At 39.8% G+C, this 14,072-nt stretch overlaps 1 protein-coding gene across 1 annotated transcript in view; it reads right to left on the bottom strand.

Moving 5' to 3' along the window:
- LOC101170570 (inactive dipeptidyl peptidase 10) overlaps positions 1-14,072 on the bottom strand; it is an 80,319-nt gene that overhangs the window by 52,307 nt on the left and 13,940 nt on the right. The gene's annotated exons all lie outside the window — the stretch shown is intronic.

The raw sequence follows: 14,072 nt of genomic DNA, 5'->3' as shown, positions 1-14,072 counted from the left end.
CTAAAGCTCCTCTAAACAAATGTATTAATTTATTTCTTTGTCTTAAAGATAAGGTATGAAAGAAAATAACACAAAACCTTTTTTAATAGAAAAAAAGAAATTAGTAAATAACTAATACTAAGAAATACTTTTATTAAAACAATAGATTTTTTATTTATTTATTCATGTTTTTCATAATTTTAAGACGCTCCACTTACTGGAGATCCTTTTATTATTGTTATGATTATTACTGAGTGAATGTTTCATAAATATTTTTTTTTTTAATCCGTGCAGCCAATGCTTTATTCTTGGCCGAACTGAGGTGGAAAAGGGTTAGCATTAGGTTAATACGTGCTAACAACATTTAGCTGTGGATGAACTATAACTGGACTAACCATCAGGCTTTATTTTGTCTGGACCCAATTGGTAACATAAATTCACATGATTGTTTGCACGGTTTCTCAGGACTGTTCATTCGAAAGCCGCCTCCACCCGTCCCAAAGCCGCTCCTCTGTCTGGACAAATCTCCTGAGAGACACGGTTCTCCTGAGTCCGGTAGCGTGACGGACTGCGGTCCAAAACCTCCTTGGTTGCACACCGTAACAAATCCCCTCCCCTTTCTGCAAACACGAAGCTATGAGTCCGGCTGCTCTGCTCAGAGACATGCGCATGCAATGTGTGCACGCTTGATTGTGAAACAGTACAAGCACAATTGATTAATCCGTGCGCACGGTTTATCAGATTTTTTTTTAACCACTGGCACCTGGAGGACGTACATTTAGACTACGTAAACCCACATTATAATTTTTTAGATGTCCATCCATCCATCTTCCTCTCCTTATCCTGGACCGGGTCGCGGGGGCAGCAGACTGAGCAGAGATGCCCAGACTTCCCTCTCCCCGGCCACTTCCTCCAGCTCCTTTGGGGGGACCCAGAGGTGTTCCCAGACCAGCCAAGAGACATAGTCTCTCCAATGTGACCTGGATCTTCTCCTGGGCCTCCGCCCAGTGGGACATGGCCGGAACACCTCTCCAGGGAGGCGTCCAGGAGGCATCCGGACTAGATGCCTGAGCCACCTCAACTGGCTCCTCTCAATGTGGAGGAGCAGTGGCTCTACTCTTCTCCCCCTATCTCTAAGAGAGCACCCAGCCAGACCACGGAGGAAGCTCATTTCAGCTGCTTGTATTCAGGACCTCGTTCTTTGGGTCATGACCCATAGCTCCTGATCATCAGTGAGTATTGGAACAATGATCAACCGGTAAATTGAGAGCTTTGATTTTTGGCTCAGCTCTCTCTTCATCACAACGGACCGGTACAGCAACCGCATAACTACGGACGCCGCTCCGATCCGCCTGTCAATCTCACGCTCCAGTCTTCCCTCACTCGTGAACAAGACCCCCAGATTTTTAAAACTCCTCCCCCTGGTGTAGGGACGCTTCACCCACCTAAAGATGGCAAACTGCCTTTTTTAGATGTATTTTTAGTAAACAACTTGTAATAACAAGGATTCAAGGAGTATTTATTGCCATCTTCAGTGAACAGAGCAGTTTCACAGAATAGGAATTTGCTGCGGTGCTAATGTGCGACATTAAACACTTAAGAATAGAAAAAAATGAACAACAGTAAGCACATTTAAAAAAATGACAATGGTTAGAATAATAAATAAAAATAAATTGTGCAAACTGAGGATGATCAAGGTGCAGGTAGTGGACTGGTAACTGGACATATAGGTGAAAAGATTTCAAGGGGGGAGGAGTTAAAAAGTGTTCATGAGTCATAAATAGATTTACTCATTTTGCTGTATATCCCCAAACAGCACATTATTAAAATAATATAAATTTTTAAAATCAATTTAGTGAATTTAAAGCTTTGATTTTGTCCTTTGTTCTGAATTATTCTAATTTTTCACATTCAAACATGTTTATTTTTGCCGTAAATTACTCAAAATCCTGTTTATTATAATTCTTTTAAATTCTGTGACACATTTGAAGAGTTATCAAAGATAATCCTTGAGTAAGACATTTGTAAACTTTCCACAAACAGCTTTTAATGATTTTTTTTTCTTGACTGCTTTAGTGAAGACATTTAATGTTATTTCTAACCTTGGGCTTATGGGTTGTCTAAATTAAATTGAGTTAAGGTTGCTGCCTTTTTTTAAGTGTCCTCGAACAATGAAGGTTATTAAACTTACAAATCTTACAGCTGCAGAGCTGACAGGCTGATAGATATTAAAATAGGAGGAAAAAAACTGTCATATAATGTAGATTGAACTCTAAGGAAAAGGAGAATCTGTCGGATCTTTGCAAGTATAAGCTGCTAGCTTTACAGGACTGACCCTTATTTTGAAAAAAATAAACAGAAACAACAATTTTTGTTTTCTTTAAGGGCTGAAGCTGCTGTCAAACGGTGAGTGAAGGTCAGGGATGATTCATCTTTACTCTACTAATAAAGTTTTGAAAGTTGTGTATTGATGTGGAATTATGGGACAGTTTCTTATCAAAGAATTCTGGGAAACTAAACTGTAATCAATCAAACTGCTGATTTTTTTATTTAATTTTTACTAAAAAATAAAAAAAAAACAACCATAATCATTAAAAGGGACATTTAAAAGTAAATTTAGTGAATGGTGCACAGAAAGAAAGAGTGGCATTGTAGGATCCTACCTACCTTTTTAACCCGCCCCAACTGGCTGAGCAGCCCCTCACTCTCCCCTTCTGGCCCTGCCACCCTGGTCAGAGCTGCATGTGACAAATCCATATTTAAACGCTTTTTTCAAAACGGCGGCTTTTCTGTTCATTTTATCTCCATAGCAACCATTTTGTTTTTTGGTCGCCTGGGGGTGACAAACAGATAAATCTAATTTTCAGAAGAATCTGCAAAAGTAAACTTTTGAATTTCCTTGGCAACAGAGGTTTTTTGTTGACCACTCCCACATTCCTAATATGTTTATTTTGTATTTTCTATTGTTAATCGCGCTTGAGCCAGGAACTCATGTGTAAAACACTTACAATATTATGGTAAAAAATTTGAGAAGAACAGATGAACGCCACTTTTGCGAGCTCACTATGCTTACACCAGAAAAAAAAAAATCCAACATTTTTTACACAATTAGCTAACCAATGCTTCTTTAGGAAGTAGTAGTCAATAAGACGAATTCTGTAGCTGGTACTAAAGGTGATTTTATTTTTTAATGGAAGATAGCGGCCTCTTCCTGAGGTCCAAGGCCAACAAAACTTTGATTGTTGTTGTAGACTTAAGCTAACGGTGTGTGCGTAGAATTTCATAAAGATCCCTCGAACAAAAGTTTGTGTGGAAAAATGTGAAATTACCAAGTTTCGCACTTTGCCACTAAATGGTTGCCAAGCTGCAGGTACATTTTTTGCTTAAAATTACAACAAGAAATAAAAATTGCATGAATACTAAACAAAATCTATAGAAACTAACTTGGGCCCCCATGTTGCCCGTGGCCTAAAATCCCTCTGACACACCCCTGCTCATCTTTTTAACACATAATCCCATTAGGGATCAGAATCTCACTATTTATCATCATTTCTTTCATTATCTAAATACAAATTCTCCGTTTGCTTGTAAACACGCTTTCCCAACGCCCTTTGTGGCAGCTTGTGTCTACCGCTCAGCTTTCTATGACAGCAATCCAAGAGCTTAGCTGTTTTGGATGTCAGTGTTGAATTCCCGCTGAGAGTGCGCGGCTCTTTTTTTGGTGTTTTTTTTTTTATCTCGTGCTGCTTTCTCCACAACATCCCTTCAGGGAATAAGAGCCCTTCTGTGATGTATTTGGAGTGCGAGCATCCCACGCTGTGAATTATGGGATTATGGCACGGCATGTCGGCGGGGAATGAACTGGACCGCGGCGTCATCTGAAATCCCCGCGGACAGGAATGAGATGCAATGATGGGACTGATCAGAAACCGGCTGGGCCCTTCCCCGCTGCCAAGAGGCTGAATGCAAAGGTGTCACGGACAAGCCCCCACCAAGACACACCACCATCCCACTGAAAAATATTAACGATGACAAGAGGGAGGGAAATGGATTAATCCATACAAATGAAGATGGAGGGGTCAACTGCAAAAGAGCAGCCCAGCCTGAAGGCGTTTGCTCCCCGCGTGTCACGTCTGAACGACCTTCAACTACTTGGTTTATGATGGGGACTGTTGGTCAAATCTTTGGGTAACTGTTCGATTGAGCGCATAATGAGTTATCCCAGGTGCACAATTATTCTCAGATCTGTGAGGTTTATTAAACTTTTCAAATGTCATTTGTCTGCTTTTCACATGAAAAGTTTAGAACAATTGATTTAGCAAAAAAAAATAAGGTTGTGTCCTTTAGTTAGCTTTTATGCTAGCTTGCTCTGTGTCCGCTTCTACTTTTACATGTAAAATATGACTTTTGATTTGTACTTTAGTGTTTTGCTTGCAATGCGCTGTCATTACCGCACTCTTCCTATAGGTGGCAGTTTGGGCTCTTTGTTGTAGCTGTAGCTGTGGTAGCGTGTTTGCGTGATTGTACTTTATTTCAATTACTATATGAAAGCTGCTATTTTTTGGACATAATTAGGTGAGTTCAGTCGAAATATTTTCGCAATACAGATGGAACCACATTGGAGTCAGGCGTCGTTAGTAAGCAGCGAGTGATTGGTCCAAGTTGTTTGAGTCAATTGATCTTGCTGGAAGTCCACACCCTTACCACTTGAAGCTAAACAAAATCTGTCAAACGTTCTGACTGTTGGACGTAGGGGCCAGCAGGCTCCACCTACTGTTATTGAGACATCCGATAGGTCAGTTTATAGCTTTAATAACGTGAACTACAGAAAAATATCAAAATAGCAAGAATGTTTAAAAAAAGGTATCAGAGCAGTAGAAGTCTTGCATAAAAGACTATAGGATTTTGCAGGTACTTCCTGTTTGAAATGCCGGGGGGGGGGGGGGGGGGGGGGGGGGGTCACTCAGCCCAGCAGTAATATACAGTCAATGGTTATTTGTTGTAGCTGGAGCTGTGGTAACGTGTTTGAATGCTTGCAATGTATGTCACTTGCTGCTAGCGACTACTTTTTTGAGCTTTGTCTCAACCAACCCTTTCAGCGTAAGAGCCTGATAAGTTTTATTTTGCCGTTTGGACCAATAAGAAAACCAATGAGGGGGGGCACATGGAGCTGATCTATCGTACATCTCAGAGAAAAAGCTGAACCCCGACTCTCTTTCCCATAATACTGTGGGGCAAGTTCTGAGCTTTAATATATGGCAACAAAAAAAAAAAGCTAAAATAGGGCCGCTGAAAGTTTGCTGGACTTAAACAAGCCTCCACACTCGTCTCCTACCGAGATTCCAGGTGAAAGTAATTAACCTGCAGTCTGGATGGAGGCGTGCACGGATCGAGCGCAGCCTTCACGGGGGAGGCTGCTCTGCTTTTTTTTTCCGTGTTTGATAAGGAGGCGGGTTAATTGACCCAGAAGGATCCTGATAGTGTGAGAACATGCAAGGCTTCAAACGGAAACGTTTCTCTCTGGGATGGAAATGTGGTTTTTGTTTGAAACGAAGGAAAGAAGATCCCACTGGTCCCCAAACTCATTTGTGTTGTAACGAACAAAAAAAAAGAGACTAGATTTTAGCTCAACAAATTCAGTTACAACCATCTACTTGTTCTGAAAGAGGGTTTGCGTCTGTGTGTGGGTTGTGTGGGTTCAGCCGTAAAAAGGATCATTCTTTATCTGAAAGTCAAATCAACCGAATTCTTTGCCCTTTTAAACATTTCTTTGTGTTTTTTTTTTTTTTTTTTTTTTTTACTGGATATGTTTTTTCAAGCACGTTTTTGATCCTGGAGACTTGTTTGTGACAACGAACAGAGCTCCCACCACCAATGATAAAATACTGTTTCGGGGTCACATGGCTGCTGGAGCCTATCCCGGCAAAGGTAGGGGTCGTCATGGACAGGTCGCCAGTCTGTTGCAGGGCCACAATCACACACCCATTCATACTCACACCTATGGACAATTAAGAGTAACCAAGCACGTTTATGGACTGTGGGAGGAAGCCGTAGAAAAACCACGCATGCACGGGGAGAACATGCAAACTCCACACAGAAAGGTCCCCATTTGTTTTCTGGTTCAGGTCCCCCAATTGGGGGCCTTCATGCATTGAAGCAAGAGCGCTAACAACTGCACCACCACCTTTAGGTTTAAGCTTATTTTATGCATAGAATTTTCATTTTTTCCAAAAAAAACAAAAACCTAAGACCTGCTATTGACAACTAAATCCTGAAAGTTTTGTGCAGCAATCTGTAAAATTCCACAGTCATGATGTACCCAAATGTTTAAGTATGTATCAAAAAATAAGTTCATAAAAGAAGATTTAAAGGCTATCCATTCAAACCTGGCTTCATATGACACTGAAGCGCGCTAAAAACCAAAATAACCAGCCGAGAAAAGGCATTTCCATAATTTAGCATTTCCTTTTATGACAGACTGCCTTGAAGCACATTACAGCCTTTAATTAACATAAAACTGCAAGTCTTTTATTACTTGCATTATTCATCTGCCTCGCCGCCAGTTTTTCTCCCACAAATATTTGATTCGGGAATGTTGGAAAACACAGTCACTGCTGGGGCTGCATGCAAATGACGGCGGGGGCTTTTTGGGGGAGAACACCTCAACCTAGAAAAGAAGTGGGACAAGGTTTACCGTCTGACCCGTTTTGTCGGCCGGACACCCAACGGAGCTTCCAAGGACTCAGCTACAATCGTGGAGAAGCAGACTCCAGCTGCCGGTAGGTTTACTCTGGACTCACGCTGGTGAATTAATGGGACTCTAAATCTCAGAAATAAATCACCAGCACCTTTATCTGACTCCAGGAGAAGAGGCACGCCTCCATTCATAAAGGATGCTTCCTTATAGACCTGTGACAAATAAGTCTTTCTGCCTCAGCTGCTGCGATGTTGTGTCCCAATAGAGAACCAAAGAGTTAAATCATGTCAAACTCGTCTGTTACATTGAAAATATAACTAGAAAAATTGTATTTCATGTAAAAAATATGATAATAAAGCTTCTTAGCAGAAAGCAAATCAAGGTCAACTCGGATTTTAACTCCAAACTTTAAAGGTGTTAGCATAAATGATTGTCAAAGCAATGGCAAAAAAGATTAGCCAAGATCAAAAGATGATCAGAGTGGGAATTGAACACGATTAGCGCGGCAGAGGCGGCCAGTTTCAATGTTAAGTCAATGGTAAAGATTTGGTCTTAGGTCGTGCGATTTGAGCGACGTGGCCAGAGTTCAGTTATTTACGGGTTGGAGAGGTCACCATAACGCGTTAACCAATCAGGGACTCAACTTTGGGTACATGATGGTTTCTGCGGGTAGAAAACATATCCAATATGGTGGATCTCCTGAACTTCCATCCATTTTCTTAACCCACTGTATCCCTTTTGGGACGGCGGGGTTTCTTGAGCACGTCCAGAAACTCTGGACGGGATCACTCCTGCTCCTTGGGCCCTGAGACAGACCGTCCAGGGTGTACCTGCCTTCAGGAAGAAAGCCGAAGAGCCAGCCTGCTCGGGCCTCCTGAACTTTAGGATATTTTACTTAATTGAGGGGAATGATAAAAAAGGTTCCCCTGATTTTATTCCTGTTTCTATTTTTACCCTCTCTGGTTTATGTGACAGCAAGCTTTCAAACTCGCATAAGCGAATAAGCGTCCGTCTTTCAAACACATCAGCGAGAGAGAAGCTCTCTGTAGCGGGAGATTCCCTAAATGATGTCATGAACTCAAACATGGAGACGTGATTCTCTATGTTTTTGTAGAACTCTGATCTCTCAATATGATCTGTGTTTTCTATGCATTGTAAACGGCATAAACACAGGCACCACTCCTTGTAGCAATCAGGCTAAAAACATTCACTGGTAGCTCCTCCCACACGTGGCCAGGGCGTGAACACATTCTTGGCCAGGCGGCGAGCAGAGAATTCGCCATTCAGCAAAGTAGGAGCGCATGTTCGGTGTGAGCGCAGCTTTAGATGTTTTTCCTAAAAAGGATTCAACGTCAAGTTCTGATCCGGTTGAATTTTGTTTTTCTTTATGTTGGGATTGGTTGCTATGGTAGCAGACGTTTTCGCAGCTCACGATAAGAAAAGAAAACTAAGGGGTTAAATCAGGATCAGCTTAAAGTCAATTAAAAACATTTATATTTATTTGGTTACACAGTTTTACACACACATACATACATATATATATATATATATATATATATAACATATGTATGTATATATATATATATGCATGTGTGTACAGTATATCCCAATTCTCAATTCTTCCTTTTTAATTGAAAAAAATCTTTTTTTCAAGCAAATAAAAAGGAAAAGAAAACTTTTTGCAAACTGAATCCTAATTTGATCAATAGGCGTTTTTCTTTAAAAGGGTTTTTTGAGGTTTTGATGTCATAACTGAACCTGTAATCAGCCTCTGCTTTCTACAGTGATTGCACAAAAGCAGTACACAATTTTTGGCCGTGTTTGCAATAATAAGCAGGTTTGACAATGCCGCCGACAGAAATCCTTTTGAGGTTATCTCTATTTCAAAGAAAATCAGCAAAGCCCTTTTGTTAGATCTTCCTCCAAATACACGACATATTAAATCATTTTTGTAATGGAAGAAACAGAGTCGATACTCTAAAAAGCTGCTCGGATCTTATTTTTCATGCCAAATTTCTGATTATGAATTGATTGAAGCTGTAATTTTTAAGCCATCTTCCAGCTGGAGGCTGAATTGAGCTGATAGTTTGCAGTTTGACTTGTTTTTCCATCTAGCTTTGACCGCTATAACCCAAACTTCCTGCTTCACAGACCCCAGTCTCTATGCAACACCATCCACCATCATGTGACACACATTGAGTCTCTGAAGACGCGTTTCTGTTTCTCTGAACCGCCGCTCTCCTCTGAGGCGGCAGTGGCGCCTTCTGGGACCTCGCCATAAAGGCGATGTCATTTCATTCAGCGGAGGTCTCCGACCTTGACACGCAACAATCATCTGCGCCAAAAAATGAGTGTGTCTCAGATGAATGCACCTATTCTACTGTGCTCAGTTGATGCAGAAAAGTCTGGTCCTTGAAGAAGCTCGACAAAAGAAAATAAGATTTGTGTTGGTTTAGCCACGAAAATGCAGAAGCAGAGTAGTTTGGGGGAGAAAATGAAAGAAAAGAGCTGAAAATAGTCCTTAAACTGGGGGGGTTCAGCAAGAAATTTAGTAAAGTAGGAGCCATCTTTAACCCTTGTGCTATCCGAGGTACTTTAACATTGGGAGTTGGGTCATCTAGACCCACTAGACAGTGCTCTGAACCTTTTTTCTTCAATGATTCGTGATCTTCACTGGTGTCCATGGATTTCATGGAATCTTTCCACCTTTATCCACCTTTGTCATGGTAGGAAGAACACGTCAATGTGAGGGTGGGGTCATCTAAGGTAGCACAAGGGTTACAACACTACGAACTTAAGCTAGTGTGTCAAACGTTGGATTTCTTTGTGGTAAAATCTGAATGATCTGTTGTTTCCCCCTTCAAAAAAGACAGTGGCATCCTAACTCTTTATCCCCGCAGCTTAAGCTCCACATTCTTGGTCAAAACTCTCCAACTGTAAACGCAATTATCGTAATTTCAGCGGATTCTGAAGTGGAGAAAAAGTAGCGTTGCGCTGATATGCAACACTTTAACAGTACTGAAGTGTTACGTAATTTTCGTAAATCAACTGATTCTGTTGTGAAGAAACGTGGTATAGAGTTGCTTCGCAACACTTTAGCAATGCGTTGCATGTCAGCGCAAAGCCAACGAGAAGCAGATCTTCTCTACGTCCAAATCAGTGGATTCATGCTGATTGCAAAAATGGTCAAAGAGTTGCAGTATTTTGTGTGTTGTTGTCGCTGCTGACATCTCTAAATGGTCCAGTGCGTTGGATTTTTGAAATTTGAATTAAATGTTGAATTATTTGGAATGCCCTTTCCCTGTCTGAAACACAGAAAGTATGATCTTAACACTCGACTGGATAAATATCAGCTGAAAACAAAAACGATGTTGCAACATCGTAACAATATCAAAACAAGCATTTTTAAAAAGAATACATTTTATTTCAGAATCAGTCAAAAACCTAGTTGTCAAACTTCTTCTAAATTTTTTTAAATAAATTAGCAATTTTGTGGGGACAAAATCTGTTTTTTTATTGCATTTATTGCAAAATGTAAAATGTTAAACTGCATCGTAGCACTAAGAACACACTTACAGTAACATTATTGTCACATCTAGTAAAACTTTGGCGTCACCTGAGTACAGCAACTGGTAACCATGCTAACGACAAATGGGTGGGGCAATATTGGGTTCAGCGTACAAACCCATTAATGGAAATCAGATTTGTACCATTTCTATTAGACATCATCAACATGATAGTCACTATGAGGAGTGACTCAGGGCTCCATTCTTGAACCACTTCTGTTCCAATTTAAAGTTTAATCAGATGACACTAAGCTTTACTTAGCTTTGTCACCAACCCACTTTGGTCCATTAGGCTCTTTCCGTATTTTAACTATTAGAAGTTATTTAAGTTAAACATGGACAAGCTAAAAATCATGTTCCTTTAATGGCTTTTAAAAGTTAAAGCCCGATTTCTTCTAGTCCATCTCGGTTGTGTTGCAGTGGCACAAACAAATAGAACATTCATTAATCAATCGAAATGTTTCCATCGCCTTTGTTATGTCCTCATCAGATGTCCGTCTCTCCAAAACCTGAGTACAGTGTGGATGGGCGATATATTGGTGCCAATATTAATATCAGCCGATGTTTGCATAATTTGAGTTTATCTACCCAATGTTAAACAACCTACTGATATTCTTCTGTTTTTAGAAACACTTGATTTTTGAAACGTATGTTTGTTCCTAACAGTTCCCTGGTGATGGGAAGCTTATGTTTACAGTCGTAGCCAGCAACACACTGTTTTCAGTCAGGTATGTTTTCTTTTTTATAGGGATACATTTTGTTCCTAATAGATTCCTGGAAATGGGAAATTTGTGGTTTACTGTTATGTCCAATAGTTAATAAATGGTCTGACTATCTTCACATATATTTTCAGTGTTTTGAGTGATACTTGTTCCTTTGAGATCCTTTGCTGTATGTTAAAAAGGTCAACTATGATGTGATTGTACAGCAAAAGAAAAGTTGTGTACAGTGATCCCTTTCTGTAACGCGGTTTACTTTTCACGGTTTCACTACTTCACGGATTTGCATCGTGTATTGTGTTCTGCATTCTGATTGGCTAAAAAGTCACTCCGCTTCTTCTCTACCTGTGCGTCAATAACCTTGCAGTTTAATATGTACACGTTTGTAAAACAGCGTGCCAAATTTACAACACGTAAGTGAAAATCATCTTGCAATTTCGAGTTTCTCTCAAACCCATAGAAAAAAGAGCAACAACTGCCAATCACTATGTTCTTCTCCCGAACAAACACAGCTGCATCGCGGGCTTCAAAAGGAGAAAACACTGCAGAGCGGAGTCAGGATGCAGCGACTCAGTCTGTAGAGCAGTGAAATACACCTGAGTCACTATTTGTCCCACTTTGTATTTTTTATAATCATTTTAAATTTTCTCCCGTTTAATCCAATTACTCTGGTCGCGGTGGGCGGGGCTAATCTCCGCAATTTGAAGCCTTCTGTTCACATCGATGATTCAAATACTTATCTGACAGTACAGTACAGAGTTATTTGTTGAAAAAAATGTTTCTAAAGTAATTTTATTTGTGAAACAAATGCTTGAGCCTGTGAAATGGTTTGTTCTTTCTTGTCAATGTATAATAGAGTATTTAATTGTATAATAATTGTAAAAAAAATAAAGGTTTCTACTTCACGGATTTTGCCTATCACGGGTTCTTTTTGGAACGTAACCACCCGCGAAAAACAAGGGTTTACTGTATTTCTAATAAACGAAAATCTCAACTTTGTGTTATTCTGGACACTTTAATATCAGTATCGGCAAATATCGGTTTTCGGCCACAGTTGCAGGGGAAATATCGGTTATCTGTGTTGGCCTGAATATCGCCCCATCTTTAGAGTCCAGCATCTGTGGACCATGCTAAAGACAAATTGAGGACATTACGGGGTTCATTGTACAAACAAACAGAATTTGTTTCTTTTGGACATCATCAACATGATAGTCACTATTTCATGAGGAGTGCTTCAGGGCTCCATTCTTGGGCCATTGCTGCTCCATATCAAAGTTTACGCAGACGACACTCAGCTTTACATAGCTATCTATTAGGCTCTTTCTGCAAATAAATTATTAGAAGTTATTTCAGGTAAAAATGCACAGGACAAAAATCTGTTGTTTTAAAAAAAACAACAACAAGCGATTGGAATAAACCAGGCCTTTTGGAATTATTGGTATCATAAAATACTTTTATGGATGCCAAAATAAAATTCTCCACATTTTCAACTTAAGTATGCAATATCAAAAAGGAGTAAGTCTCACCTCCAGAAATCTGAGTTCCTGCTCCATCCTTATAAAATCATCTCAGTGCTAGGAAAGCTTGGGAAAAACAGGATCATCAATGTCCAAATATACTTTTGAAAAAAAGTGCACAATCCCCAAAGCAGATTAATAAAATACAAGGCTGACTGCTGGTGGGAAGAGCCTGTCGGTTCTCTTCAGAGTAAACAGACGTCTAGCACACGCACACAAATGCCCTGTTCTGATTGTACCACTAAGGAAATGGTGTCATTCACCAGTAAAATACGTCAACCCAGATTCACTTGGCTTCATTAGTGTGATGGCCTATTCTGGGGAAATTCATGTGGAGATGGATTTGTGTTAAAAGGCTGATCCATCAAGAGGGTTTCAAAGCATCTGTTTACTCATCGGGTTGTCTTTTCTTCATGACTTTATCCATTCTTAATAGGATTCAAAAAATGGCACTAATTTCCCCATAATGACTATTTGAAGTAGCAAAGATAGAATCCCCTGTTTCCCAACGTGCTTTTATTTTCTCTTTTTTCTAACTTAAATGTACCGTAGAGTTGGCGTTTTCCCCCCAATCCATGATGCATTCAAATCCCACTGTTTAAGGATGAAAAGCCACAAACATCCAACAAGTGAACGGAGGTATAAAAAGCACCGAGAGAAGATGACAGACAGCGAGAAATGCCCGAGGGGCGGGTTCAGTCCAAAGGAAAAGCTGCGCGCCAGGAGTTCAAAGTCAACCCAACCTCTCATGCAGATTATCAAAAAGGAAAAGAGGAGCTGCAGCTCTGGAGGACGGACGGAACTCGTCTTTGAATGACACTGAATTCCTGTTAATGAGTGAGGCATCATTAAAATTAAGCCTCAATGGATGTTCTGAAGTCACTTATAAAGACCCATTAATCGCAGACTTTCCCAGCCAAGATAATCCGTTTTAATTAATTTGTCTTGACAACTATGCTTTTTTTTTTTAAAGGACCAATTTCTCTGGTTGATCTGATTTGAAAAAAAGTAATTATAGCTTTAAATGACAAGTTTAAAAACCTCTTTATTTTCTGCTGTAGAAAGAGTACTTAGCCGGTTCGCATTTTTTTACTGAAAAGTTGTTAAATCATGGAAGCAAAGACAAATGTTTTTCAAATAAAACGACAAATTTCTCTTGATCTGATTTTAAAAAAGCAATTATAGTTTTAAATAAATAACTTTAAAAATAGTTTTTGTGTCTCATAGCCTACGGAGTCATTTTAGTGCCATTATTCCAGGCGCAACACTCACTGTTTTGAGCGTTAAACTCAAAACATATTGTGGCACTTGAAACAGAAAAAAATCACTTAAAACTCAAACATACGAAACAATTTTCACTCAAGAGAAATTCTTCTAATCCGCTCTTAGACTGGATCAGGTTTGTGCACGATTGGAAGAATTTCTGACCAAATAGCATCGACCTTCAAGTCCACGTCTGTGATTGGCTGGCTTTTCTGGCACATTTGTAACATGACGCCCTGCTCTGTTTCGAGAAGAGAGAGAATTTCTCTTGAGTGAAATTTGTTTTATTTGCACATATTTTTAAATTTCAAGTGCAAAAATATATCTTTGT

Source organism: Oryzias latipes, chromosome 2 (assembly GCF_002234675.1).
Source record: "Oryzias latipes chromosome 2, ASM223467v1".
Taxonomy (NCBI): domain Eukaryota; kingdom Metazoa; phylum Chordata; class Actinopteri; order Beloniformes; family Adrianichthyidae; genus Oryzias; species Oryzias latipes.
The sequence above is the reverse complement of the archived record's forward strand: the minus strand, read 5'-3'. Positions and strand labels throughout refer to the sequence as shown.